Source organism: Pleurodeles waltl, chromosome 6 (assembly GCF_031143425.1).
Source record: "Pleurodeles waltl isolate 20211129_DDA chromosome 6, aPleWal1.hap1.20221129, whole genome shotgun sequence".
In the NCBI taxonomy this organism is placed as follows: Eukaryota; Metazoa; Chordata; class Amphibia; order Caudata; family Salamandridae; genus Pleurodeles; species Pleurodeles waltl.
Genome location: NC_090445.1, coordinates 650,382,778 through 650,405,848, shown reverse-complemented (window position 1 = coordinate 650,405,848; position 23,071 = coordinate 650,382,778).

Sequence of the window (23,071 nt, the reverse complement as noted above, 5' to 3'; positions counted from 1 at the left end):
TACTACTCCACCATCTTCTTCAAGCACCACTTCTGATGACAATGATAGAGACGTGGAGTGGAGCCCAGCAGAGTCCAGGAGATGTCAGGAGAGGAAAGGGGAAAAAAAGTTCTGAAAAGTCCTACATTACTGTCCAACCTGCTCTGAGGGATGTGGCACAGGCAGCACTGCCAGCTCCCATATTTTTAAGGACCCAGCAGATAAATGCACCAATCTGTACTTCAGTAGAAGTATGCACAATAGAGAGGCAATCAAATGGCCAACTACCTTCAGTTCTTCTTGAGACATTGGCAGTGGCCCAGTAAAAAAAAGACTTTCCTCCAGTTTGGGATTTTTTTACGATTAGCAAACAGGAAGAGAACATTGCGATATGCTCCATTTGCCATGCAAGTGTTGTTGAGGTAAGCTTGGTTCACATTATGGTACCGGAGGCCAGATGACCCATAAGAAAAAATATCACATAATCCAGTTGGGAGGAGCACCGTAAAAAGAATTCTGAACATGGTTGCAGTGGTAAAGGTGAGGAGAGCCAAGAAACATCAGGTACAAATGGTCAAATCACAGTAGGGGAGGAAGAAGAGGGTGACATTCTCACGCAAAGCATCCCTATCCCCAGCAGTGTGCCAGACTCACCCGCCTCAGTGACCTCACAATGGCACAGGAAGACTCAGAGTCAGATGTCAACACCACGGCATACGGTGACTGCACCATGACGCACATTGAGGCTGCCATCACCTGCAACCGCCTGCATCAGTAGCCCCACAAAAAAAGAAAATTTAGGCCACAATTACATGCCTGTTTAGGCTAGAGGGGCAGTACAAACACAACCACCCAAAGGCACGTTTGTACAATGGGAAGCTCACACAAATGATAGCTCTGGACCTCCTCCCTTTTTCTTTTGTGGAAGGAGTGGGATTCTTAGAGTTTGCGGCAGCCATCTGCCCAAAATAGAAGGTTCCAAGTCAGACCTATTTTGCCAGAATTGCTGTTTCAGTGCTGCATCATGATGTGCTGCAATTGAATTGACAAGCTTAGCAGCAAAGTGTTGGCCACAGTATCCACCTGATGACAGACATATGGACCAGTTGTCAGGCGACAAATTACATGTGCATCACTGCACACTGGATCTCTTTTGTAGGGGTAGAGCAAAAGCTATCTACAGGTCTTGGCCCTGAAGAAAGTTTTAAGAGCATTTAGTGCATGCAACAATAGCCATGTTCACCATAGACAAATCACACACAGCTGCAAACAACTTTGAGGAATTTAAGAGCAATGTGTCTAAATGGCTGTGACCCAAAGGTATCTGAACTGGATTTGTTGTCAGTGACAATGGCAGTAACATAGTCAAGGCCAGGGTAGACTGTGGCTATTTGAGGGTCCTGTGTTTGGCGCACTGCATCAACCTGGTTGTGCAAGAATTCTAAAAAAAGAAGACATAGTCAGCAACATAGTGACCACCTGCAGACTAATCTGCACTCATTTCAAGCATTCTTTCAAGGCCCGGAATCTGTTGCGGGTTATTGAGCGTGGTAACAGAGTACCAGTTAAAGCCCTGATACAGGAGGTGTCAACACCTTTGAACTCAACCTATTATATGTTGCAACATCTGTTTGAACAGTACAGACAGATCAATGACTATGTCATTCTTAAAGGAGGGGATGCATTTGGGAAAGCCATGACCATGGATGTAGCAAATGGGGCCTAGTCGAATGCCTGACACAGATGCTGCTCCCTTTTGAAGTTTTCACACAGGAAGTTAGCAAGGAGGACAGTATGGTGGGCCAAGCCATCCCTTTGTTGCATCTGCTACAGGACCTGCTAAAGAAGGTTTTCTCCGAGAAGTGTGAATTAAAACCCAGAAGCGCATGCCTTGGTTGAGAGCCTAACCTGTAGCTTGACGTGTAAAGTAAGACTGCAAAATTACATTATCTCATCCAAAGAGTACATCTGTGCCACCCTATTTAATCCATGCTGCAAAAACATTCTTTCCTCTCTCATTTCTTTTTCTGAAAGGACTGTCTCAAAATATAAGAGGTGGATTGTTGACCAAGCCGGAGAAGTGGAAGAAGAACAGCTGAGTCCCATTCCGCAGTTCTGGGGTGCGGCCTTCAACTTCCAGAGAGGGCAGTCTTGTCTCACAGCAGCCAACACCAGCAACAAGAACATCGGCAACAGCAGCATCAGAATATTTGGACCCAACCTCTGCAATCGCTTGGTTTCAAGTGAGAGGTCTTAAGTCCAGTACAGTGGAAAAGGCAAAAGAGGTTGAGCAAGTGGCAGCAGCAATGACATTTTAGAGGAGGTTCCAGAAGTACCCAAATGACCCAAAAGAGTTGTATGTGGATTAAATCCAATTGGTGTATTGTTATGGGAAGGTGTGCCAATGGCCAGAGCTCAGCATGCTTACAGTAAAGTATCTAGCTTGTCCTGTAGCCAGTGTGTCTTTTGAACGTGTTCTCAGTGCAGCTGGTGCAGTTGCTACAGTGAGAAGGACCAGTCTCTCACCTCAAAACATGGTCAAAATGAACTAGCATTTTATACCACCTGATTGCAATGTTCCCAAAACACCACAGAAGGAAGAGGATTCTTGGTCAGATTTAAGTGTGCTTGCTGACCAACCTCTGGGTGAACCACCAAAGTTTGAGGATGAACTCTACTTCTTGGACTGAGTATGCCAGTGCCACAATAAATCTTTTTAATTATTTCTCATTGAACTTTCTTTGCAAAAAACTAAAATTGCTAGTGGGACATTATGTTTGTGTCAGATTTATGCTGCCCCATAATTTGTTTATCATATATTATTATATGACCAGATTGGAGTTGGACCCATGTGCAGTGAAGAAGTCCCCACATTCCCTTCAGGACACTGGAGACAATGCCTGCCTTCCTCACATGTCATGGTCCATCCTTTTATTACATCATCTAGCTAGGCTGCCCCAGAGGATCATTGATTAAAAAACTGCTTGTGCCAAAGCCAAATTCCAATATATTGCTACTTGCTACCAATCGAGGGGATAATATTTTGTTCAACCACATGCTTGGATTGACAGAGGTAAATACTAAGGCCCATATTTATACTTTTTTAGCGCTGCATTTGCGCCGATTTTTGACGCAAAAACGGTGCAAACTCACAAAATACAATTGCATTTTGTAAGTTTGCACCACTTTTGCATCAAAAAATTACGCAAATGCGGCACAAAAAAAGTGTAAATATGGTCCTAAGTATTGCACAAATGAGTGGTCATATATTGAGTGATTCTGAATGATGACTGATGATGTATGTAGTGGCTGGCAGTGACAGAGGGAGGTCAACAAATTTGTAAAGTTGATTCTGATGACTTGTAATGTTTGCGGGCTGGTGGGTGATATGTGTTTCCTGAAAGTGATTAGTCTTTCAAACTTAGTGAAATGTACCTTTCGGGTCCACTTCTTTTTTCTGGTTCCTCAGACCAGACCAGTCACTTTAGTTATTAAACACAAATCTCCACAAAATACTACAATTCTGTTTCACTATTTGTTCTTGAACAGCAGTGCACTTGACTACACAGGTCTACCTCGCTGGGTTTGGGACTGGGGCAGAGTTCCTCAGAAACAGTAAGAGAAGGATGGAAGGAGTCAGGGCAGGACTAACTCAAGAGCTAGAAAGTTATTTACTCCAAAGAGAAACCATGATGATGAAGAAGACTCTGAGGCCTAGTACTCACTCAGCTCTGTGGACTGAAGAGAGGTGTGTTGTAGGGAAATCTACTGAGTATTAGTCTGCTGCATTGCTGGCTCAAACATCAAACTTCTCTTATGTTCTTGCTCTGTCCATGAGTCTTCTTGGTACACTCCTGACTCCTTATGAGACTTACCTTGCTTCCTTTTTTCCTTCTCCTTTACTCTATGATACAGTTACTGTTTTTTCTTATATGCAGGCCTTCACCTAGTCCTCTTCTGCATGAAGAAAACTTGTTGAAAGCTCCCTACTGGACAGGGTCTTTCAGGCACTAAAGAGTGTTAGATATTCCAGGAAGAATGGAGATGCACTGTCTAACTGTGAGGGTTCACTTCAGTCCTCCATAATTTGTAGTTTTTAAACCTAGAATACAAAACATTAAGAGATATACTATCTTGGCGCTCTCTGAGGTGGAAGAAGGATGGTTTGCAATGCACATAACTAAACTGTGTGTCATAATTAACCCTTTATAATTTCCTTTCACAACAGATTGATGATGGTGTGCTGCTCACCACCCCAAAGAAAATTATCATGGTTTCTTTAGTGTAATGTTTATTTTTGTCACAGCTTTTCTCAAATCCCCTTTCCCTTCCATTCATCGAGCCCCCCTGACTCTCTTCCCCCAGGCTGTGTGATTTATTGAGTTGTGACTTAATTTTATACCATAAATGGATCATACACTTGCTGGGGTGGATGTGGGGAAAGTGACACCAACTCACAGCATGACCTTTGATTACCTGAGCAATATTCCACACCGGCCCAAGTAACATCATCATTAAGGCCTCTTGCGTTGTGTGTTGCATAAACGCTTAACCTTGTCCAACCACTTTTGACTCTGAGCCAACATATCGTGACTCCATGATTTCATTTCCTAAGTTTATTTTTTAAATACTAGCTCTCCACCATTGCTCAGAAGAAGTTGATATTGCTAGTTTTTATTATCATATTTGATTTTCTTTGTTGTGTTTCAAATACTGTCATCATGATATTTTGGTCTCAGTCTTCTTAAAATTATAATATAGTATGACCCACTAACACTCTGTTTTCTTTCAAACTAGTTGACAGTGATGGATAACCCTTTGATTAATCCTGCAATTGGAGTTCACCCAGGTGGGAGTGGTACCTTTATTATTACTTTAGATACCACCTTGGAAAAAACCTGCAGTAAGAAGACTCCCTTGCTTCATCTATTCATGTAAGAGAAGAAATATGGTATGAAGTTAACCTGTTTAGTTAGTAATTAACTCCTACTGAAGATGATGTGTGTGTGTATCTAGGTTTTTGTAGGCAAAATAGGCAATGGCAATCATCCACTAGTGGTCAATATAGTTGCAGAGATCAGAAGTGCAAGGGTATAAGTAGATTGCATACACTTTTTTAGAAGTTTTAGAAAACAGGCTACAGTAAAAGACAGCAGTTCAAACTAAGACACCAAAATAACCATTTAAGGCATAAATTAAGTAAAATAAATTATCCCTTTTTTATTTTTAACAAATATCAAAACCCACCCTTTCCACACACAACAAGCCCACCCCTCTCCCCAAACAAATAGCCCCACCCCTGAAAAGTGCAACTAAAGTCCAAAGTGAAGCCCGATCCCATATCCCTCCCCATCCTCTACACCCACAACAAGTCCCACCTACCAAAAAAAAGAATTAAACAAAGGGCTTAGAAAAGGGAATTGTCCATACGGGTCTAGAAGTGGTCTAGGCTCTTCTCTATATACCCTAGCAGGTTTTCAATGGGGTCCAGCCACTGAGGGCACAGACCTGGAATAGCATGTCCGAGAGGGAGGGGGTAGCAGCACTGGTAGTTAGGGACCCTGACCACATACGGCGACACAAGCAATGTAGTGGTCAAGAGGATGGAGACTGGCGCTGGAGTGCGGATGGCCTAGATCCCGGGTCCAAGGCAGCTATTTAAGCCTCTTCCTCTTCTAGGGCCACCAGCTGCCAGTATTCTTCCTGGATGTTCTCCAGCCTCTTTTGCCACAGAAAGGCCACTATCTCCTGCCTGGCTAAAAAGGACAAATTGTAAACAATGCTCTGAACAAACACTTCTTCAAAAGTAGGTAGTTGGTTGCACAGTAACACTACATTGCTGGTGCCCTAGGGACATTAGAATTTGATGTGATTATAATTAGAAGAGTCACAGGGTCAATTTTATTTGCTTATCCACATATGCCTCACATACAAAGCACTGACTGTCTGGTGGAAAATACTTAAGGCAGAATAACACCAGATTAAAAAAAACAGTTATTTCATTTTTTTCTTTTAAAGGCTTTTCTAGTAACTGTATATAAATCAAAAGGAGAGGGAGAAAGAAGCTTTATGAAGGTTCACTCAGCTTCCTGTTCATAGATACCAACAATCAAAAGGAGTTAGCAGTTAAATTGCCATAATCCAGGCCCTTGGAGATGTTACTCCAAAGACCCTCAACCATGTATTCTACCATCAATGGTGTATATGATCACTATGGGGTGATTTAATGGGTAATATCATCACAGGGTCTTTCATTCACTTGAGTGTCCTGTACTTCAAGTGAAAGTTTACCGCCTACCCGGAGGTGAAAAGGTGCATCTAAAATTACCTTATATCTTCCACATGCATTTATTCTAACCAATAAAAAGGGATGGGGTACGATTAAAACAACAGGTGATGTTGTGAGGACAAGTGATGAATCCTGCACACTCCAATATCTGATCAACATGTTTCAGCCTATAATGGCCACCTAGGGTCCAGGGCTTTTATGGAGATAATTTGGAAAACACCTTCTAGCTGGCGTTCCTAACATGGGGCACCTGCCGGCCACTCTGATGGCAGGGCCCTGGAGTTGAGGTCCCTATCCATACATAGCCGACAAGTCACTGCCATGTGGTACAGTGCCATAAAAAGGATGATACTCCCACCACTATTTTCCAAAAATCTCCAGATATGGTGGCTGCAATAATTTCTAGGCTTGAATGTGTGGTGTCACTGGCCACGTAAAGGGATAGACGATGTGGAATGCTTGAGAACTTTCCCAAGAAGGCAAGTTCTTCACCTTTGAGAAAGCATGAGAGCTGTTGGGGTGGGGTCAGGATGAGAAAATTGGCATTCCTGCCCTGGGAGAATAGACGCCATCTTGACCATAACAAATTGTATTGCATTCAGACAGGGAAATATCTTATGAAAACAGAGGTCACTAATTTAAATGTCCCTTTGCAAAATTCTATGATCTGATTTAATGTGGATATTTTAATGTAGATATTTTAAAAATGGTCAAAGGAAATGTATGTCCACCATGCAAAGAAACTTTACATAAATGAATAGTAAAAGAAAAAGAATGAAGCCATCATGCATCCTGCAAAGAGAATGCACACAGCTATTCTAATGTTGTCAAAATCACAAATAATTCACTTCGATATGTTATAAAAACTCCCATTCATCATCTCCCCTGTGCACTATTCATTGAGGTATAGCATTACAGCACTGAAAGTATTTACATTATGATCTGGTAAACTCATATCTATCAAATGACATAAAGAATCTCTAAGTCCTGTTCCCATTAGAACATGTCTGGAAACTTCCTATAAGCTAATCACCCTATACTTTTAGCCAATGTGAGAAATCCACCTTTATGCCTAAGGCAATGATGACATTATAACATAGAAAAGTCAGAGCCAAAAAATGCAATCATGTATTAAATAAGTAAACAAGATACTGATTGACGATTCTTAGATACATCTTTGATATTTAAGTCTCCAATAACCAGGTATGTAGTATTGCATCCTTATTAAATTCTTGTTCAACTGTGTTGAATTTAAGAATCAATTCACTCCCCCATTTTGGAATGATGAGTTCCTGATTGCCTCTTTAAGGTTTTTTTTTTGCCTTTCCAATCCATAAAAGGAAGGTAAACGTTCGGTTATGTTGATGATTTGTCTCATAGTGTTCAACAAATGGAAATTTGGTAACAGATGTTTGGATATTTGGATAGTGTTCCTGAATCCTCTGTTTAAGTAGTTGACTGGTGCTCCCTATATATGTTTTATTACAAGGGCTGGCCATCACATTGATAACAAAGGTACTTTCATAATTGATCCAATCTTTAACCTGATGTCGTTGGTTATTAATAGTTGGAGCTTGTGTTTTGTTTTTCCCCAATTTACAAATGGAACAATTTTGACATGTACAAAAACCTTGAGGTTTATCCAAGAAGGTGACTCTACTAGCTCCTTCATGTGCAAAAACCTTGAGGTTTATCCAAGAAGGTGACTCAACTACTAGCTCCTTCATCTGAGAGAACTGCACAATTTGGTGTGTATATTTGGTGGCCTGGTAAACCTCATTTCTGGATATGGTTTTAATTCTTTAGAGATTTGTGGATTATTTGTGAGCAAGGGTCAGTGTTTTTGTAAACATTTTCCTATAAGATGATGCCCATTGGAAAATTTACTGATAAATCTGATGAGCTGTTTAGTTGTCTTTGTTTAGAATGAGTCTTTCAGAAGCTGCTGTCTTTGCATTGCATCCACTACCTGTTTTGGTTGGATTAAGGTGATTGAATCATAACCTCTTTTGCTTCATCTATAGATGATTGAATTAGATTGTTATAAGTAGTCCTCTATTTTACTGTAGTTTCTTTTGGCCATGTGGGTCTTGTTTTAAGAAGTATTTGAAATTGTGTTATGGGGAGGATATCTGGTGGTGTGTAGTATAGAATTGGACGCTGTAGTTTTTCTGTGGATTTTGATGTGCTGTTGGTCATTTCCCACAAAGGTGGTAAAATGTAAATGCTGGATTTCCTGTTTAGAGATGTGGAATGTTTCAATGATTCACCATTTATTGTCAGAGGGCCTTAATGTAATTTACCAAAAAAGGTTGTGAGCCTTGCATATTAGCTAAATGTCATCAATGTAATGGCCATAAAAGATAATATTGTTGCTGAAGTTTTAAATCTTTCTTTCCACAACTAGTTCTTTTGGGCTTCCCCCATTATGATACAGGCATATGGTGTCACAAATTGTGCTCCCATCGCAAGCCTTTGTTGTTGCCAATATATATTTTTGTTGAAAACAGAAAAAGTTGATAGTTAAGCAAAATTCCACCATTTCTAAAATCATCTGATTCCTTTCCACCAGATGACACAATCTTGTAGGTAGGGCTTTGCCTATCACTTCCAGACCATCTTTATGTAGAGTATAGAAACGTACAAAATCAATGGTTGCCAATCAATATTGTTAAGTTTTTGGAGTACATCTTTGGTATCTCTGATGTAGGATGGCAAGTTACAAATTAAAGGTTGTAATTCACTGTCAATGAATTCTCCCAGTCTAGAGCAGATGGAATCGATGCCTGAGATAATTGATCTTCTTTTCGGTGGGAAGCCAGATTTATGTATTTTATGAAATACATACATTATTTCCATAATTGAATGTTTAATGTGCTGATATTGTCTTTCCTCTGATGTTATTAAACCTTTCTTACACTATTTATTCCATAGTAGCGATCATCTTTTTGTGTTTCCAATATCAGGTTACTTGAAAATATGAAATAACAAGTGGTATCTGCTAATCAACAGTTTATCCCTTTAAGATAGTCATCAATGTGAAGAATGCCTACATTTCCACCTTTCTGTAGATCTTTGATTGCCCTTTGTTCTTCCTTTGTTATGTTTCTAGGCATGTATTTGTTATGGGATACATATTTCTTAGTCTGAAACATAAGATACACTGTTCCAAAGGAAAAAGAGAAAAAGGGGGGATACCGTAGAGGGGGTCCTAAATTTTAGGAGCAAGACACCTCACACATCCCGAAGGATGTCATGCTTCATCATCGGAGCTGCTCCTCATCAGACCGGCGCTGCAATGTCTGACGGGCACCACCCCAAGAGGGGGGGCTCTTTGCCGGAGATCTTTTGTGATAATGAAGCCGTGACCCCAAAAAAAGTGAGAAGGAATATTAGAGGAGATAAAAGGTAGTGATTAAAATTGGCTCTAAAAAATCAACATCAGTTAACTGCTTTATTGGACCTAATATGAAGAAAAAGGCCAAGATTAAAAATAGTCAAATGAGTGAAGCTGAAATAATGATCAGTCACTCTAAATCTGAACAATCGCAAAAAGGGTGGGGAATTTCCAAACCATCCCTAATATGGGTCAACATGTTTCGCATCCTGGTGGTCCGTACAGATCCCTGGATGCTTCGTCAGGACCAAAAACGACTATAAATATCTCCTAGGCATGAGGGGGGTCTGGAAAACTATTCTCCAAGGAAACAAACAAAAGTATGTATATAGGTATCGAGTCACTTACGTTAGTGAGAAGGTCTAATAACCGTCGCCCAACCCAATTAGGGGAACGCGCTTCCTAGGACCCTTGGTCGAGCGCGGAAATGTTTTTTAGATGCTGCCGCCAGTGCCGGTCCACCTACCCAGGTCCGCGTTCCCTGTAAAGTGACATATTTCTTATACACTTAATCCACGTAATTCAAGACTCCTGTATAAAATAGATGAATGGAGCTTCCCAGGGATAATAATGGTGTGACAATTGATTTAGGTATGAATTTGCTTTCCCTGGTGTGGTAAGTATATATTCTTAACGCTGCTGCTGTCATACAAATGTCAGATGCATTTTCCATATCAGATAGATTGGTCAATAGATGTATATCTCTAAATCCTGCACCATCAGATCACGAGTTGTCAGTTGAGGAGATGTAGTTCTGGCCTTATTTGGTTTGTCAGCGAAAAAAGCTAATAGTTTCAGACTCTGTGTAAACTTGAAAAAGTCAATTTGGTATTTCACTATATCCCAATTGGCTGTGGGGTAAAATGGTAAACTTTTGAAAAGTATCCTAATTTGACTTTGTGTGATGGGGCAGATGACAAATTAACTACAAGCTGTTTTGTATTATCTTTACCTTCTCATTTCATCTTAGATGGTTCCCTATCTAAATACAGCTCACTGGGGTCTAGCCAAGATGGCGCCTATATTCCCCAGGCAGTTGCATTCATTTTATCGCTTTGAAGACTAATGTAGTACTACCTGCCATGCACAATCTTAAAATGGCAGTCCGCAGAGACCAAATTCTGAAAGGACCATTCTTCTGTAGTTTGGTAAGTGCATCAACATCTTTATTTCAGCCTTTATCTTTATCTTATGACCACAGTTTAGCATACCAACCGGAGGTCTATGGCTAAAGTCTTGTCGGTTTACCCCCCTGCTTTATATATCACCGGCACTGACTGTTCCCCATTATTCTCTTAATGTTCCTATCAGTCATTGATAGATCTACAGACGTTATTTTCTTGTCTACTGGAATACTTTGACCTTAATAATGTTAACTCACTCTGTCTATTTACTCTGTGGAATTGTACTGTGATCTAGCCATATCACACCCTCTGTTTGAATGCTTGACCTATTTATGTCCTTTGCAAAGCATTCTACTTTATATTATTACGTTGTATAGTTCGAATAACATGCACCCATTTTCCACCCTGCTGTTGGAACTCTCTAATCATTTTTAGGACATACATATATATCATCATTAAGTATCAACTTTTTAACTCTTTATATGTTCCTGTATATAAACTACCCAATCATATCCCTGTTTGTGGGGGCTATTTAATATTTAATATTTTTCAGGACTCCTATTTACAGGATTAATATCAAAAGTGAACAAAGGACCAGAGATGTTACTTGGTTTTTTCTTTTACACAAGTTATAAAGACAGTTAACACCAATTCATATCAGCTAGTTGGGCGCTACCGGTGCATGTCAATAGTCATTCCATAGCAAAGGGGCTAAATTTACACACTCTCTTACTGTACTTTTATCTTCATTCTTGAATTTACACCAATGGTTTTCACTATGTCACTTCATTTTCTCATTACTCCTCATTTTAACTTGGTCTCAGAGGTTAACTCAATCACAAAATCATGTGTGGAGGTGTCTATCAGGAATGGAGTTTAGCAACAATAAGATATTATCATTTTGAACATATCTTTATTTTGTATGTATATTTTAATTTCTCCATTAGTCTTGAAAAAGCCTTTGGCTTACAGTCCACTATAGGGCAAAACACATGTTGGCAAATTTTGAAGTCAGCCTATTTGTCATATACAAAGCGTGACTCATAATGAAAAATGATACTTTGTGATTGAAACTACTCTCTTTATTGGACTGAAAAATACATGCAGGAAGGTATCATTCTTTCTGCAAGCAAATAAAAGAAATAAAGCCATTTACCATGAAAATCTTGATAGCATACATTGATTTCTAATTACGCCCTGGGTACACTTTAAATCTCATCATACTGGATCTATTTGGAGGAGCCATTGAAAAGATACTTGGAGGATACACTTATTTTGGCGGACACTGTAGACTTGCGCAGCTAATATTGGCCAAGTGCCATTCAATGAATGTCCCCTCTCAGACCCACGATACCGGCATGGTGTAAGGATCTAGATGAACTGGCCAGAATTGAGACAAATGAAAGTAGTTTGAATAGATAAACTCTTGGAGAATGACTGTCAGGATGACAGGAATGGGAGTGCATGCTACATGTGTGACATGCATATGTCGGTAATACAATTGTGTCTCACATGGATGGGGACACACTAGTATAAGACACATATCACACACATACACAGATGTCATTTTGGTGTCAGTATTCATTGCCAAGTGAACGCTGGTACCACAATGGTGTAACATTCACACTTGTCAACTATGTCCATGCGTGCACATGCCATGGAGACATGTACCTGTTATGTGCTCCCAGTTGTGTATGTGAGTCAGTACATGTATGTGTGTGTGCGATTGGATTGGCTGGTTGAGGTGGAGGGAGCTGGAGTGGGTCATGTGGTTGAGACAGATTGTGTGCCACTTTTATATGGGTCTGGTGTTGTTGTGTATGCTTGGTTGTGTTTAGTGTTGCTGTGTGTAACATTCAGATGAGTGTTGTTGCTGTGTGGTGCTCATTGTTGTGATGTGTTTGTGTAGATGAGTGTGTAGTTGTGTTGGTTGTCATGTGTTGGTAAAGTGTCAATAGTGTGCGTATGTTGTGTCATGGATGTATGGTAATGTATGTTTTTGGCATGTACCCTCTGTGTTGTGGTTGAATGGCACACACGTGTTGGGGTGGATTGGCACTGGATAATAGTGTGTATGTGGTGTGTTGTGTAGCGTGTAGTGCAGATAGACACATAAGGCTAAGGTACATTGTGTATGTGTGACTTACCTCTCTTCCATTGCCACTGCCATTGTATGATGTCCATTGGGTTCTGCGATGGCCTCCCTCCATCAGCAATTCCCCGCAAGTACACCGCCTGCAGGGCTGTCACATCTAAATGTGGTTGGTGGGAACCTGCCATCCTTTGGGTTTGGAAGCGCACTCAGCCGTGGCGGTTGGCGGCTCAGCCGTAATACATTTAAATACGGCAGTCAGAACACCATTTACTTGATAGCGTACTCTGGTCGACAACTGCCATGGACTGGAAGTAATATCATCAAGATCTATATCAAGCCCTTAGTCTACATACCATACATATCCTTACTACAGTGCCTAACCTACGTCTACCTCTGCAATATTTATACCTTGCCCTGACCTTAAGGTGGGCGTTTTGTGAAAAAGTGATTTTATGATTATGTGATCTCTATTAAGGGCCTACAGTACTGTAACTTTCTTTTGATAACATTTTTGTGTAACTTGAAGGTCTATATACTTCAACCTTTCAAGGCAGGTTATTAGGATAACTTTATTTACCTTAAAACACCCATTCTAAGTAGTACAGGACAGTGCGCAGCAAAGTGGTGAAGTAGGGTGGCAATATCCAGTGTCTTTGTTTACTCACTTAACTCATTAACATTCCCAAGTTCTAGTATTTGCCTCTTCATTATATTGTGCAAGGTCAGTGCTAGATGCCATGAGGGGTGGGGGATTGGCTGCACTATCCTTGCTCAGTTCTGCCTCTCGTCCAACAAAGACGCAAATACAGCCACTGTCTTCAAACCTACTGATAAAAAATGTAAAATTAAGGAGGGAGTTGAGGCATGAACTAAGAAGAATGAAAAAAGGGTATGTTACTGAATCCATGTGCAGTAGAATAAAGTCCCTACAAAAAAACTATAAAACTCAGGTATGGCTTGAACGAAAGAGGGTGGAGGACAACCTTTGGTCAAAAGTGCTTTTCAACTCAAAACCTGCAAACTCCAGGGCCTTTTGGGCCAAGGTTAATGGCATTGGCCGGATATCTAGGAATATTAACTACTCATCATTCCTCAAGAAAAATGGGCAAATCATCTGGCTAATATTTTTGTCTATCAGGAATCACCCAAAGTAAATACACACTTAAAGGAGCAAGCAAGCCTCAACCATCCCTGCCAGAAACATGCAGAATACAATACAAAGGTAGTATCTCTAGTTATTAAGAAGGGATGTAGGGGTGGTGCACCTGGCTCTAATGGCTTCCCGCAGGAGGCATTTAAGGATCAAGAATACTGGTCTTCACCACTTGCAACTCTTTTTACAGAGGTAGAGTGAACTAGAATTATCCCAGACAGCTGGAAAGGATCCATTATTTCTCTGATATTTAAAGGGGTGGATCGAACCAATCTGGCCAATTATCGATTGATTGCCTTAATTGAAACTGAGGCCAAATATTTTGCCTCACTTATTTTGGATGATCTGTTTGACTGGTCCAATTCAATCAACTTAGTTCCCCTGAATCAAAGTAGCTTTAGGAAAGGCAATGGCACCATGATAAACATACTAGCATTAAGTGATATAGTTGATAAATCAAAATGCCTAAAGAAAAAGCTACATCTGTGTTTCATAGATCTTAAACGCGCTTTTGACCCCGTGGACAGAGCCATCCTTTGGCCCAAGTTGCGAAGTTGGGGCCTGCATGAAAGAATTCTCCAAAGCATTGAAATGCTATATGATAAAACCTGGGTGCAGATCAAGTTTGCAGACGGCACAAAACTTTCAAGGAGGATTCCAACAAACACAGGTCTGAAACAAGGATGTGTCTTAGATTTGCATCTGTTTAATCCTTTTATTGCTGATCTCTCTCCAAAGCTGGATACGACAAACTCACACTCCCCGAAGCTGGGCAATCTGGCTATATCACATCTATCATACACAGATGACATAGTTCTACTGAGCTACTGCAAAAATAGGGCTTCTGAGGTTAGTCACCACCCTGGCCACTTTTGCAATAACAAAGAAACTGGAAATTAATACCACAAAGTCAAAAACTATGATCATGGGGTGCTTCTTCAACCCTGCTTTAAAACTTAAGATAGGCAAGTCAGGATTGGAAGAGATCAGTCACTACAAATATCTGGGCCTCAACCTAGACAACAAACTTAATTTTCGGCCGCAAAAGAAGTATATCGCACAAAGATGCTTTAGTCCTGGAACGGCAGCAAATAAAAATCTATAAGCAAGTTTTTCGTCTCCCTTGCACTGCTTCCCCTTCACAAGTTAGGCTAGAGTTTGGCCTCAAACAACAACAGTTTGGCAGGAAATTTCAAACGATAAAGACCTGGTATAAAATAAGAGGAAATAAAACAAGTCCTTTGGTTGTAGCTTCATGGAATTCTGTAGCCAAAGACCCAACGTGAGTATACAACAGGTCTCTGGAAGAGAATCAAATGACACATTTAAGGGACTCAAATATGTCATACCCTCTCTTTTGTTGCGCACTAAAAAGGGAAATGAGGTTGCAATCTGTATTAGACGATAAGCGTAAATTTGCAGGTCGCTCACATGCTTGGATCGTCATGCACAACTACAGCAGTTTGGCACCAGCCCAATGTTTGATTTCATAATTTCCAGTGCACATCAAACGCCAGCTGCTTGCCATGCAAGGAAGGACCTTTCCGTCCCTACTACTAAACTACTAAAACCAGTATTTATCACAAGTGGGGTCCGTACCTGCCACCCAGCAATAATGAAAATGTTCAATCCAACTGAACTGCACATAAGTTGTAGGCTTGTAAAATTTCTAGCCTTGCAAGCTAAATATTCAACTTGCTGCCTGTGATTGTTACTCCATAGCTAATATTAACAAGCACTTTATTGCCTAGAACATACAGAATTAGAAATAATTTTATAATTTTATACATAAGATAATTTTAACGGACTTATGTACAGTAATATACAGCTAATGTAGGGTTTTAGCTGCGCTTTACATTTCTTATCAAATTGCAGAGGACTTTCAGGTGACTTAATGCTCGTAATAGATTTAATGGTTTTGTTCAAAATGTCACGTGCTATGTTGAAATCTATGGATCGTTGCAAGCATGTATTTGCAATGATCATGTACTCAGTTTGTGTTGCTTAGAATTTAATTAAGCATGCAACTAAAGAATTGCTACTACTGTGAAGTCCAAACAGTGATCCAGAAACAACGTCTCCAACTGCTTAATCAACATAGGAGATTGGATGAGAGCCAATTGCCTGAAACTCATTTCCAACAAGATGGAAGTGTTTATCTTAGTGAACAAGAATTCCCCTTTGGATTCTACCTGGTGACCACCAGAACTTGGATCCACCAACCACTCAAAAAACCTGGGAATCATCCTCAATGACAAAATCAACATGACAGCAACCGTCAACGCAGTCAGCACCTTCTGCTTCAATATACTCTGCATGCTTCTTAAGATCTTCAAATGGATAGCCCAGAATACCAGATGTACTGTCACACAAGCCCTCATCACCAGAGGATTAGACCACAGCAATGAGCTCTACACATAAATCTTTAACCACCTCCCCTATTGTCTTCAGACCATCCACAATGCTGCAGCAAGAGTCATTCTAGACTTCCCACAATACACTCACAAGACACGATATCTCAGAGGGATCCACTGGCTTCCCAGACTTAAACAGTGACAATTCAAACTCCTCCGGTATGTATACAAGGCACTGCACAACAAAAAAACAACATACCTTAACAAACACCCTCACTTTCACCAACCCACTAGACAACTGCTCTCAGCCTAACTCACACACTCCCTTGTGTTTGCAGAAGCAGAATAGGAGGTCTAGCATTCTTTTACATTGTATCCCAAACCTGGAATGACCTCTCTCTACACACCAGGGACTGCTTCTTGAATCCTGCAAGAAGCTGAGACCTGGCTCTCCAACCAACTGTCTGAGGCTGACCCTTAGTCCCACGCCAATATGCCTGTTTTAGTATCTGGATACCTCACCTGGCAACAAGCCACACTATACAAATCTAGATAACATAATGTAAGAAATTGTGCTTCTGGTTGGCAGAGGTATGTACATTGTCCAAGCAGGAACCAGAATCCTAGTCAGAATAAGTCAGATACACACTAAAAGTTCACCTGTGCTCACCCTCTGGTAGCTTGGCACAGAGCAGTCAGGCTAAACTTGAGAGGCAATGTGTAAAGTATGTGTGCAACACTTAAAACAGTAAAACAGTGAAAACATCAGACAAAAATAATGCACATGAGATTGGAAAAATAGAGCTTAACTGAATGGACAAAAACCAGACCAAAACAACAAACACCAAATAGGTAGTGGTTGAGATGTGAATTTTTAAAGATTAACTGCAAACATAGGCCCTCATTCTGACCTTGGCGGGCGGCGGAGGCCGCCCGCCAAAGTCCCGCCGTCAGATTACCGTTCCGCGGTCGAAAGACCGCGGCGGTAATTCTGACTTTCCCGCTGGGCTGGCGGGCGGTCGCCTTCAGACCGCCCGCCAGCCCAGCGGGAAAGAGGCTTCCACGATGAAGCCGGCTCGGAATCGAGCCGGCGGAGTGGAAGCTGTGCGACGGGTGCAGTTGCACCCGTCGCGTATTTCACTGTCTGCGCAGCAGACAGTGAAATACTTGTAGGGGCCCTCTTACGGGGGCCCCTGCAATGCCCATGCCAGTGGCATGGGCACTGCAGGGGCCCCCAGGGGCCCGCGACCCCCCCCTACCGCCATCCGGATCCCGGCGGTCCGACCGCCGGGATCTGGATGGCGGTAGGGGGGGTCGGAATCCCCGCGGCGGTGAAGCAAGCTGCGCCGCCGCGGAGGATTCAATGGGGCGGCGGTACACTGGCGGGACCCCGCCAGTGGTGCCGGTCCGACCGCGGCTTTACCGCCGCGGTCGGAATCCCCATTGGAGCACCGCCGGCCTGTCGGCGGTGCTCCCGCGGTCCTCCGCCCTGGCGGTCAAAGACCGCCAGGGTCAGAATGACCACCATAGTGCTTAGAAGCATAAAACGTTAACCAGAGCTATCTGGTCTTGTTAGACAAGGTGAAATCTGAAAGGTCATGCTGATCGCGATGGGGCACAGGTGGGATAAAGGGACCAACCTTGTCCCGCTGAAATCAGTACCTTGGTTTGAGGGTTTGACATCGAGGAGGGATGAGAGGAGAAGCAGTGTTGATGCGTCATCTTTGATCCTGGCAGTGTAGGTGACACGTCAATTCTGAGCTGCCCAATCGGAGATGCGTCAATGTTCAACCCCTTAGATGCAGGTGATGTGTCATCATCAAGCTGCACAGCTGGCAATGAGTTGTCTCCTGCGGCGGCGATGTAGCAACGTCAAAGTAAATGCGCCAGTTCTGACTGACACAATGACGGCGATGGGTGGGTTTTTGTAGAAAACAGCTAAAGAACCGATTTACAAGTGCCTAGAACTGATTGGCACCACTTGGTAGGGCAGGACTCACAACTGGTAGAGTCCAGAGACTGTAGTAGGGTTGAGTGAAGTCCTTCTGAACAGCAGGCAAGTCAGAAAGTCCTTGGAGTCACTTTGGCTCTGAGGATATAGAGATACAGGTCCATTCCTTCTCACTCCCAGGCAAAGGGGTCGGAAGGTAGCAGGGCAAGCACAGCATAGCAGGTATCCAGCAAAGTCCAGCAGAGTGACAGTCCCTTCAGCAGCACAATAGTCCTTCTTCCTGGCAGAATGTCCTGAGGACCAGACGTGCACTGATTTGGTGAGGTCAGAAATCCAGTTTTTATACCCAGTGGTGCCTTTGAAGTGGAAGAGACTTCAAAGAGAGGCATTTAAAGTGCACAAAGTCCCTGCCTATCCTGCCCTGGCTCCAGACAAACTACAGGGGGTTCCACAGCCCTTTATAAGGACTCAGGACACAGCCCTTTCAGGTGTAAGTGTCAACTCCTTCCTGCCATCCTACCCTGGATGGGCCATCAGGATGTTAATGCTCCATCAGTCACACCTAAACTCCGTTTATATTTGGCTGTCTGGAGGGAATGCACAGGAACCCAACAGCCCAACAGTCACCCACCCAGGCATGTATTCAGAGACAAGCAGAATGCACTAGATGATTTGAGGTCGGGAAAGGCCAATTTTTCTATAAGTGTCATTTTCAGAATTACAATGTAAAATGTGACTTCACCATAAGTTGCGATTTTAAATTCTGATTTCAGAGACACCAAACATGGGGGTCCCATCTCTTCCCAATTGGAAATTACAAAATGTAATAAGGCAACCCCAATGTTAACCTATTTGAGAGTCAGTCCTTGAAGTAGTGAAAAGCAAATTTAAGAGTTTTTTTCACTACCTGGATATGTAAAACGTACAAGTACATGTTCAACCTTTTAAATACACTTCATCCTGCCCTTGAGGCTATCCAGGGCCTACTTTAGGGGTGAATTAAATATATTAAAAAGGAAGGTTTTGGCCTGCAAGAAGGTTAACCTGCCAGGTTGACATGGCAATTTCTAAACTGCCCACACAGGCATGGTGAGCCACGTTTGAAGGGCTACTGCAGTGGTTAGCACAATCAGTGATGCAACTCCACTAGTATCATTTAATTTATGGGCCTGGGGCAAAGATGGTGCAGTTTACTAGGGACTTATCAGTAAATTAAGTATGACAATTGTTGATAGTCCAATGTTATCATGTTTTGCGGGAAAGACAACATGCACTTTAGCACTGGTCAGCAGTGGTAAAGTGCCCAGAGTTCTAAAGCCAGCATAATAGGAGTCAGAAGGCAAAATGCGAGGGGCATGTGTTTGAACACTAAATTCTTGGGAGATGTCAGGGGCCGTGGGGAATTAGTGCTGTGCACATGGCGTCCTTCAGGGTATCAAACGCTTTCTGACATGCCTCCATCCAAATTGCCTGATGCAGCTGCTTCCTGTAAGTGAGCTCTGTCAAGGGGGCAACAGTGGAACGGTGACGAATCTCCTGTAATAACCAGTGAGGTCAAGGAAGGCTCCCACTTCTGTCTGGGTCTTCAGTGGTTCTGAATCCAGGATGGTGACATTTTTGGTCTGGAAGGCCTGCACCTTGCCACCTCCCACTTGGTGCCCCAAGTAGACCACAGAACCCTGCTCTATCTGGCACTTACTGGCCTTGAAAGTCAGGCTTTCACTCTGCAGAGCCTGAAGTACTTCTCTGACTTGGCACAGGTAGTCGTCCCAGCTAGAACTGAAGGCTGCAATGTTGTCTGGGTAGGTGGCACTGAAGTTCTCCAAAGCAGTCAGCACTTGGTTGACTAATCTTTGGAAGGTGGCAGGGGCTTTCTTCAACCTGAAGGGAATGGCCTGAGACTGAAAGTGCCCTTCTGGTGTAAAGAATGCAGACCTCTGTTTTCCTCTCTGAGTCAAGGCAATCTGCCAGTACCCAGAGGTTAAATCAAAAGTCCTAAGGAACTTGGCAGCTCCTAGCTGATCTGTGAGTTCATTAGCTGTGTAAATGGGGTGTGGTTGAGTCTTGGTGACCGCATTCAGCTTACGGTAGTCCACACTGAAGCAAATTTATGGTGTGATTCCTGGAGGAGCAGTCTTGGGGACTAGCACCACTGGGTTGGACCAAGGGCTGTTGTAGGGCACAATAACACCTAATGCCAGCATTTTAGAGACCTCAGTCTTAATTCTACCTCTCACCTTCTCAGACAACATGTACATTTTGTTCTTCACAGATGTGCTGTCCCTAGAATCAATATCATGGATACACCATGTAGTGAGTCCAGGGGTAAGGCAGAACAAAGAGGCAAACTGACCCAGCAACAGGTGGCAGTCTCTCTGTTGGCCTAGAGTCAGTGTCGGGGAGAGGTTGGCACCCTCCACTGACCCATCCTGCTCCCTGGAAGACAGGAGGTCAGGAAGAGGTTCACTCTACTCTTCCACCCCATCATCTGTAATCAGAAGCATGGCAATCTTGGACCTCTTGAAGTGGGGTTTGAGGCGATTAGCAATCAGGTCCCTGAAAGGGTTCCTTTACCTCAGAGGCCCCAAAACAGCAGTCTTGCAAAACTTGGGCTCCACTTGCTCCATCACCACACTTTTTGATTAGGCTGAAGCTCAACCTGAGTGGCATTCTGGTCATAGCAGCATTTAATGTCCTCCCAGCTAGCTTCCAGATTCTCCTGAGTCAGTTTCCAGAAGTGGGCTTGTTGGTTGCAAAGGGCCAGCATGTAGCTGACCACATCCAGGGAGGCACTTCTGGGAGCTTGCTTTCAGCCCTCCATCACCAAACTAAAATGTCTCTCAGAAGGTACTGATGTAGAATTTCAAAGGGGCTGAAGCCAACCCCCTGCTGTGGTACTTCTCTGTCTGCAAACAAAACACATGGCAGGAGGACATCTCACTTATGCCTCATGAGTTTGGGTGGATTCATAATCATGCCTTTGAGGGTTCGCTTGAACCGTTCAACCGATCCATTGATTTGGGGGTGGTAAGGAGTGAAGAACTTGTAAGTTACTCTACACTCCTTCCACATGGTCTTCATGTAAGTAGACATGAAGTTGGTACCACCGTTGAATACCACCTCCTTGGGAAAACCCACACAGGTAAAGATCCCCATCAGTGCCCTGGCCACTGTGGATGCAGTCATTGTTCTCAGAGGGATAGTTTCTGAATAACAGGTGACATGGTCAGCCAAGACCAGGACAAATCTGTTGCCGATGGCTGTCTTGGGGTCCAGAGGCCCAAAGATGTTGATGCCCACCCTCTCAACTGGGGTGCCAACAACAGGAAAAGGTTGCAGGGAGCTTTGCACTTCCCCCTGTCTTGCCACTCACCTGGCATGTAGGACAGGGCCTACAGAAAGCATCTGAAGGCTTCCTAATTTGAGGCCAATAGAAGTGGGTGACAAGCATGTCAAACGTCTTGCCTTACCCCAAACGACCTTCCAGGGGCACACCGTGAGCCAGACCCAGTATGAAAGCCAGGTAGCACTATGGGACCACCAACACATGTGTTGCATCACGGTCAGGAGCCTAAGGCTCACTATACAGGAGCCCATTCTCCCAGTGAATCAGGTGTTTGCTAGAGGTGTCAATAGCTGTCTCGATCTCAGCCTGCTGCTGCAGACCCACAAGAGAATGGGTAGTCCCTCTCAGGCATGTAAAACTCCAACCAGGTGGAACCCCTTTCCTGTTGCTCAGGCAGATTTCCCAGTTTGGCCACAGTAGCACATGCATATTCCAGGTAATTAAAACCATAACTTTATACAGCACAAAGCAACAGATTAAAAACGTTCATAAAAATTAAGACGATAAAAATAATGCACCCCATCATAGGCAGCACTGTCACCTCATATTCTTTTCTTTTGCATTGTTTCTCATCATGTCTTATATTGCCTCTTCTACAATACCTAGTATAAAGTACAGATGTAACATGCAAAGTTCGCCATAAAATGCAAGGGTAGAATTGAACGGCATCAGAGTGAAACATTTACTCGTACCTCTTCATATTGATGCAGCTGTCATCGGACCTTTGTTTGACAGTAACCTGTCTGCTTTTAAAATAAATTATGTGAAAGCTGCAATCACTTGGGGGATTTCACCCTTTAAAAAAAGAGTAGTGCATTGCTGCATGTTCTGATGCTGTTCTGATTAAAAAAGTTTTTCAACAAAGTCTTATGTTCAGTCAGAAGGTTAGGGCAAATTGATACAAGGTGAATCAAACTTTCCTTATATTGATGACAAAGTTTGCACTTAGAGGAAAGAGTTTTCAATGACCATTTTGGCAGGCAATCTGTAGTTTGACATAGACCAAAGTGCATGTGTAGCAGCTTGATTTTATAAATGAATATCATTAAAACTGTTAAGTACGACTGCAGACAGAGTTGTTTATAAGAGCCAATGACCATCCACGCGTCTTCTTTTCCTAAAACTTTTCTTGTCCCTGTTCCATAAGACCCTCTTTATTTGTATTTGCATGTTTTTAAAAAGATCATGCAGGATTGTCAATTCCCATAATTCATTTGCTAACTCAATAGCCTGTGTCCAGCTATTTGTTTTTGTCGAAATAGCAGTTTGAATTTCTTTCTATAACCGGGAAAGCAATGTCACCTAGTCGGACAGTCTTATGTATGCTTGAGTAAGGAACCATGTTGAACTAGTACTTGATTAAGCATGCCAAATTCCAAGCGT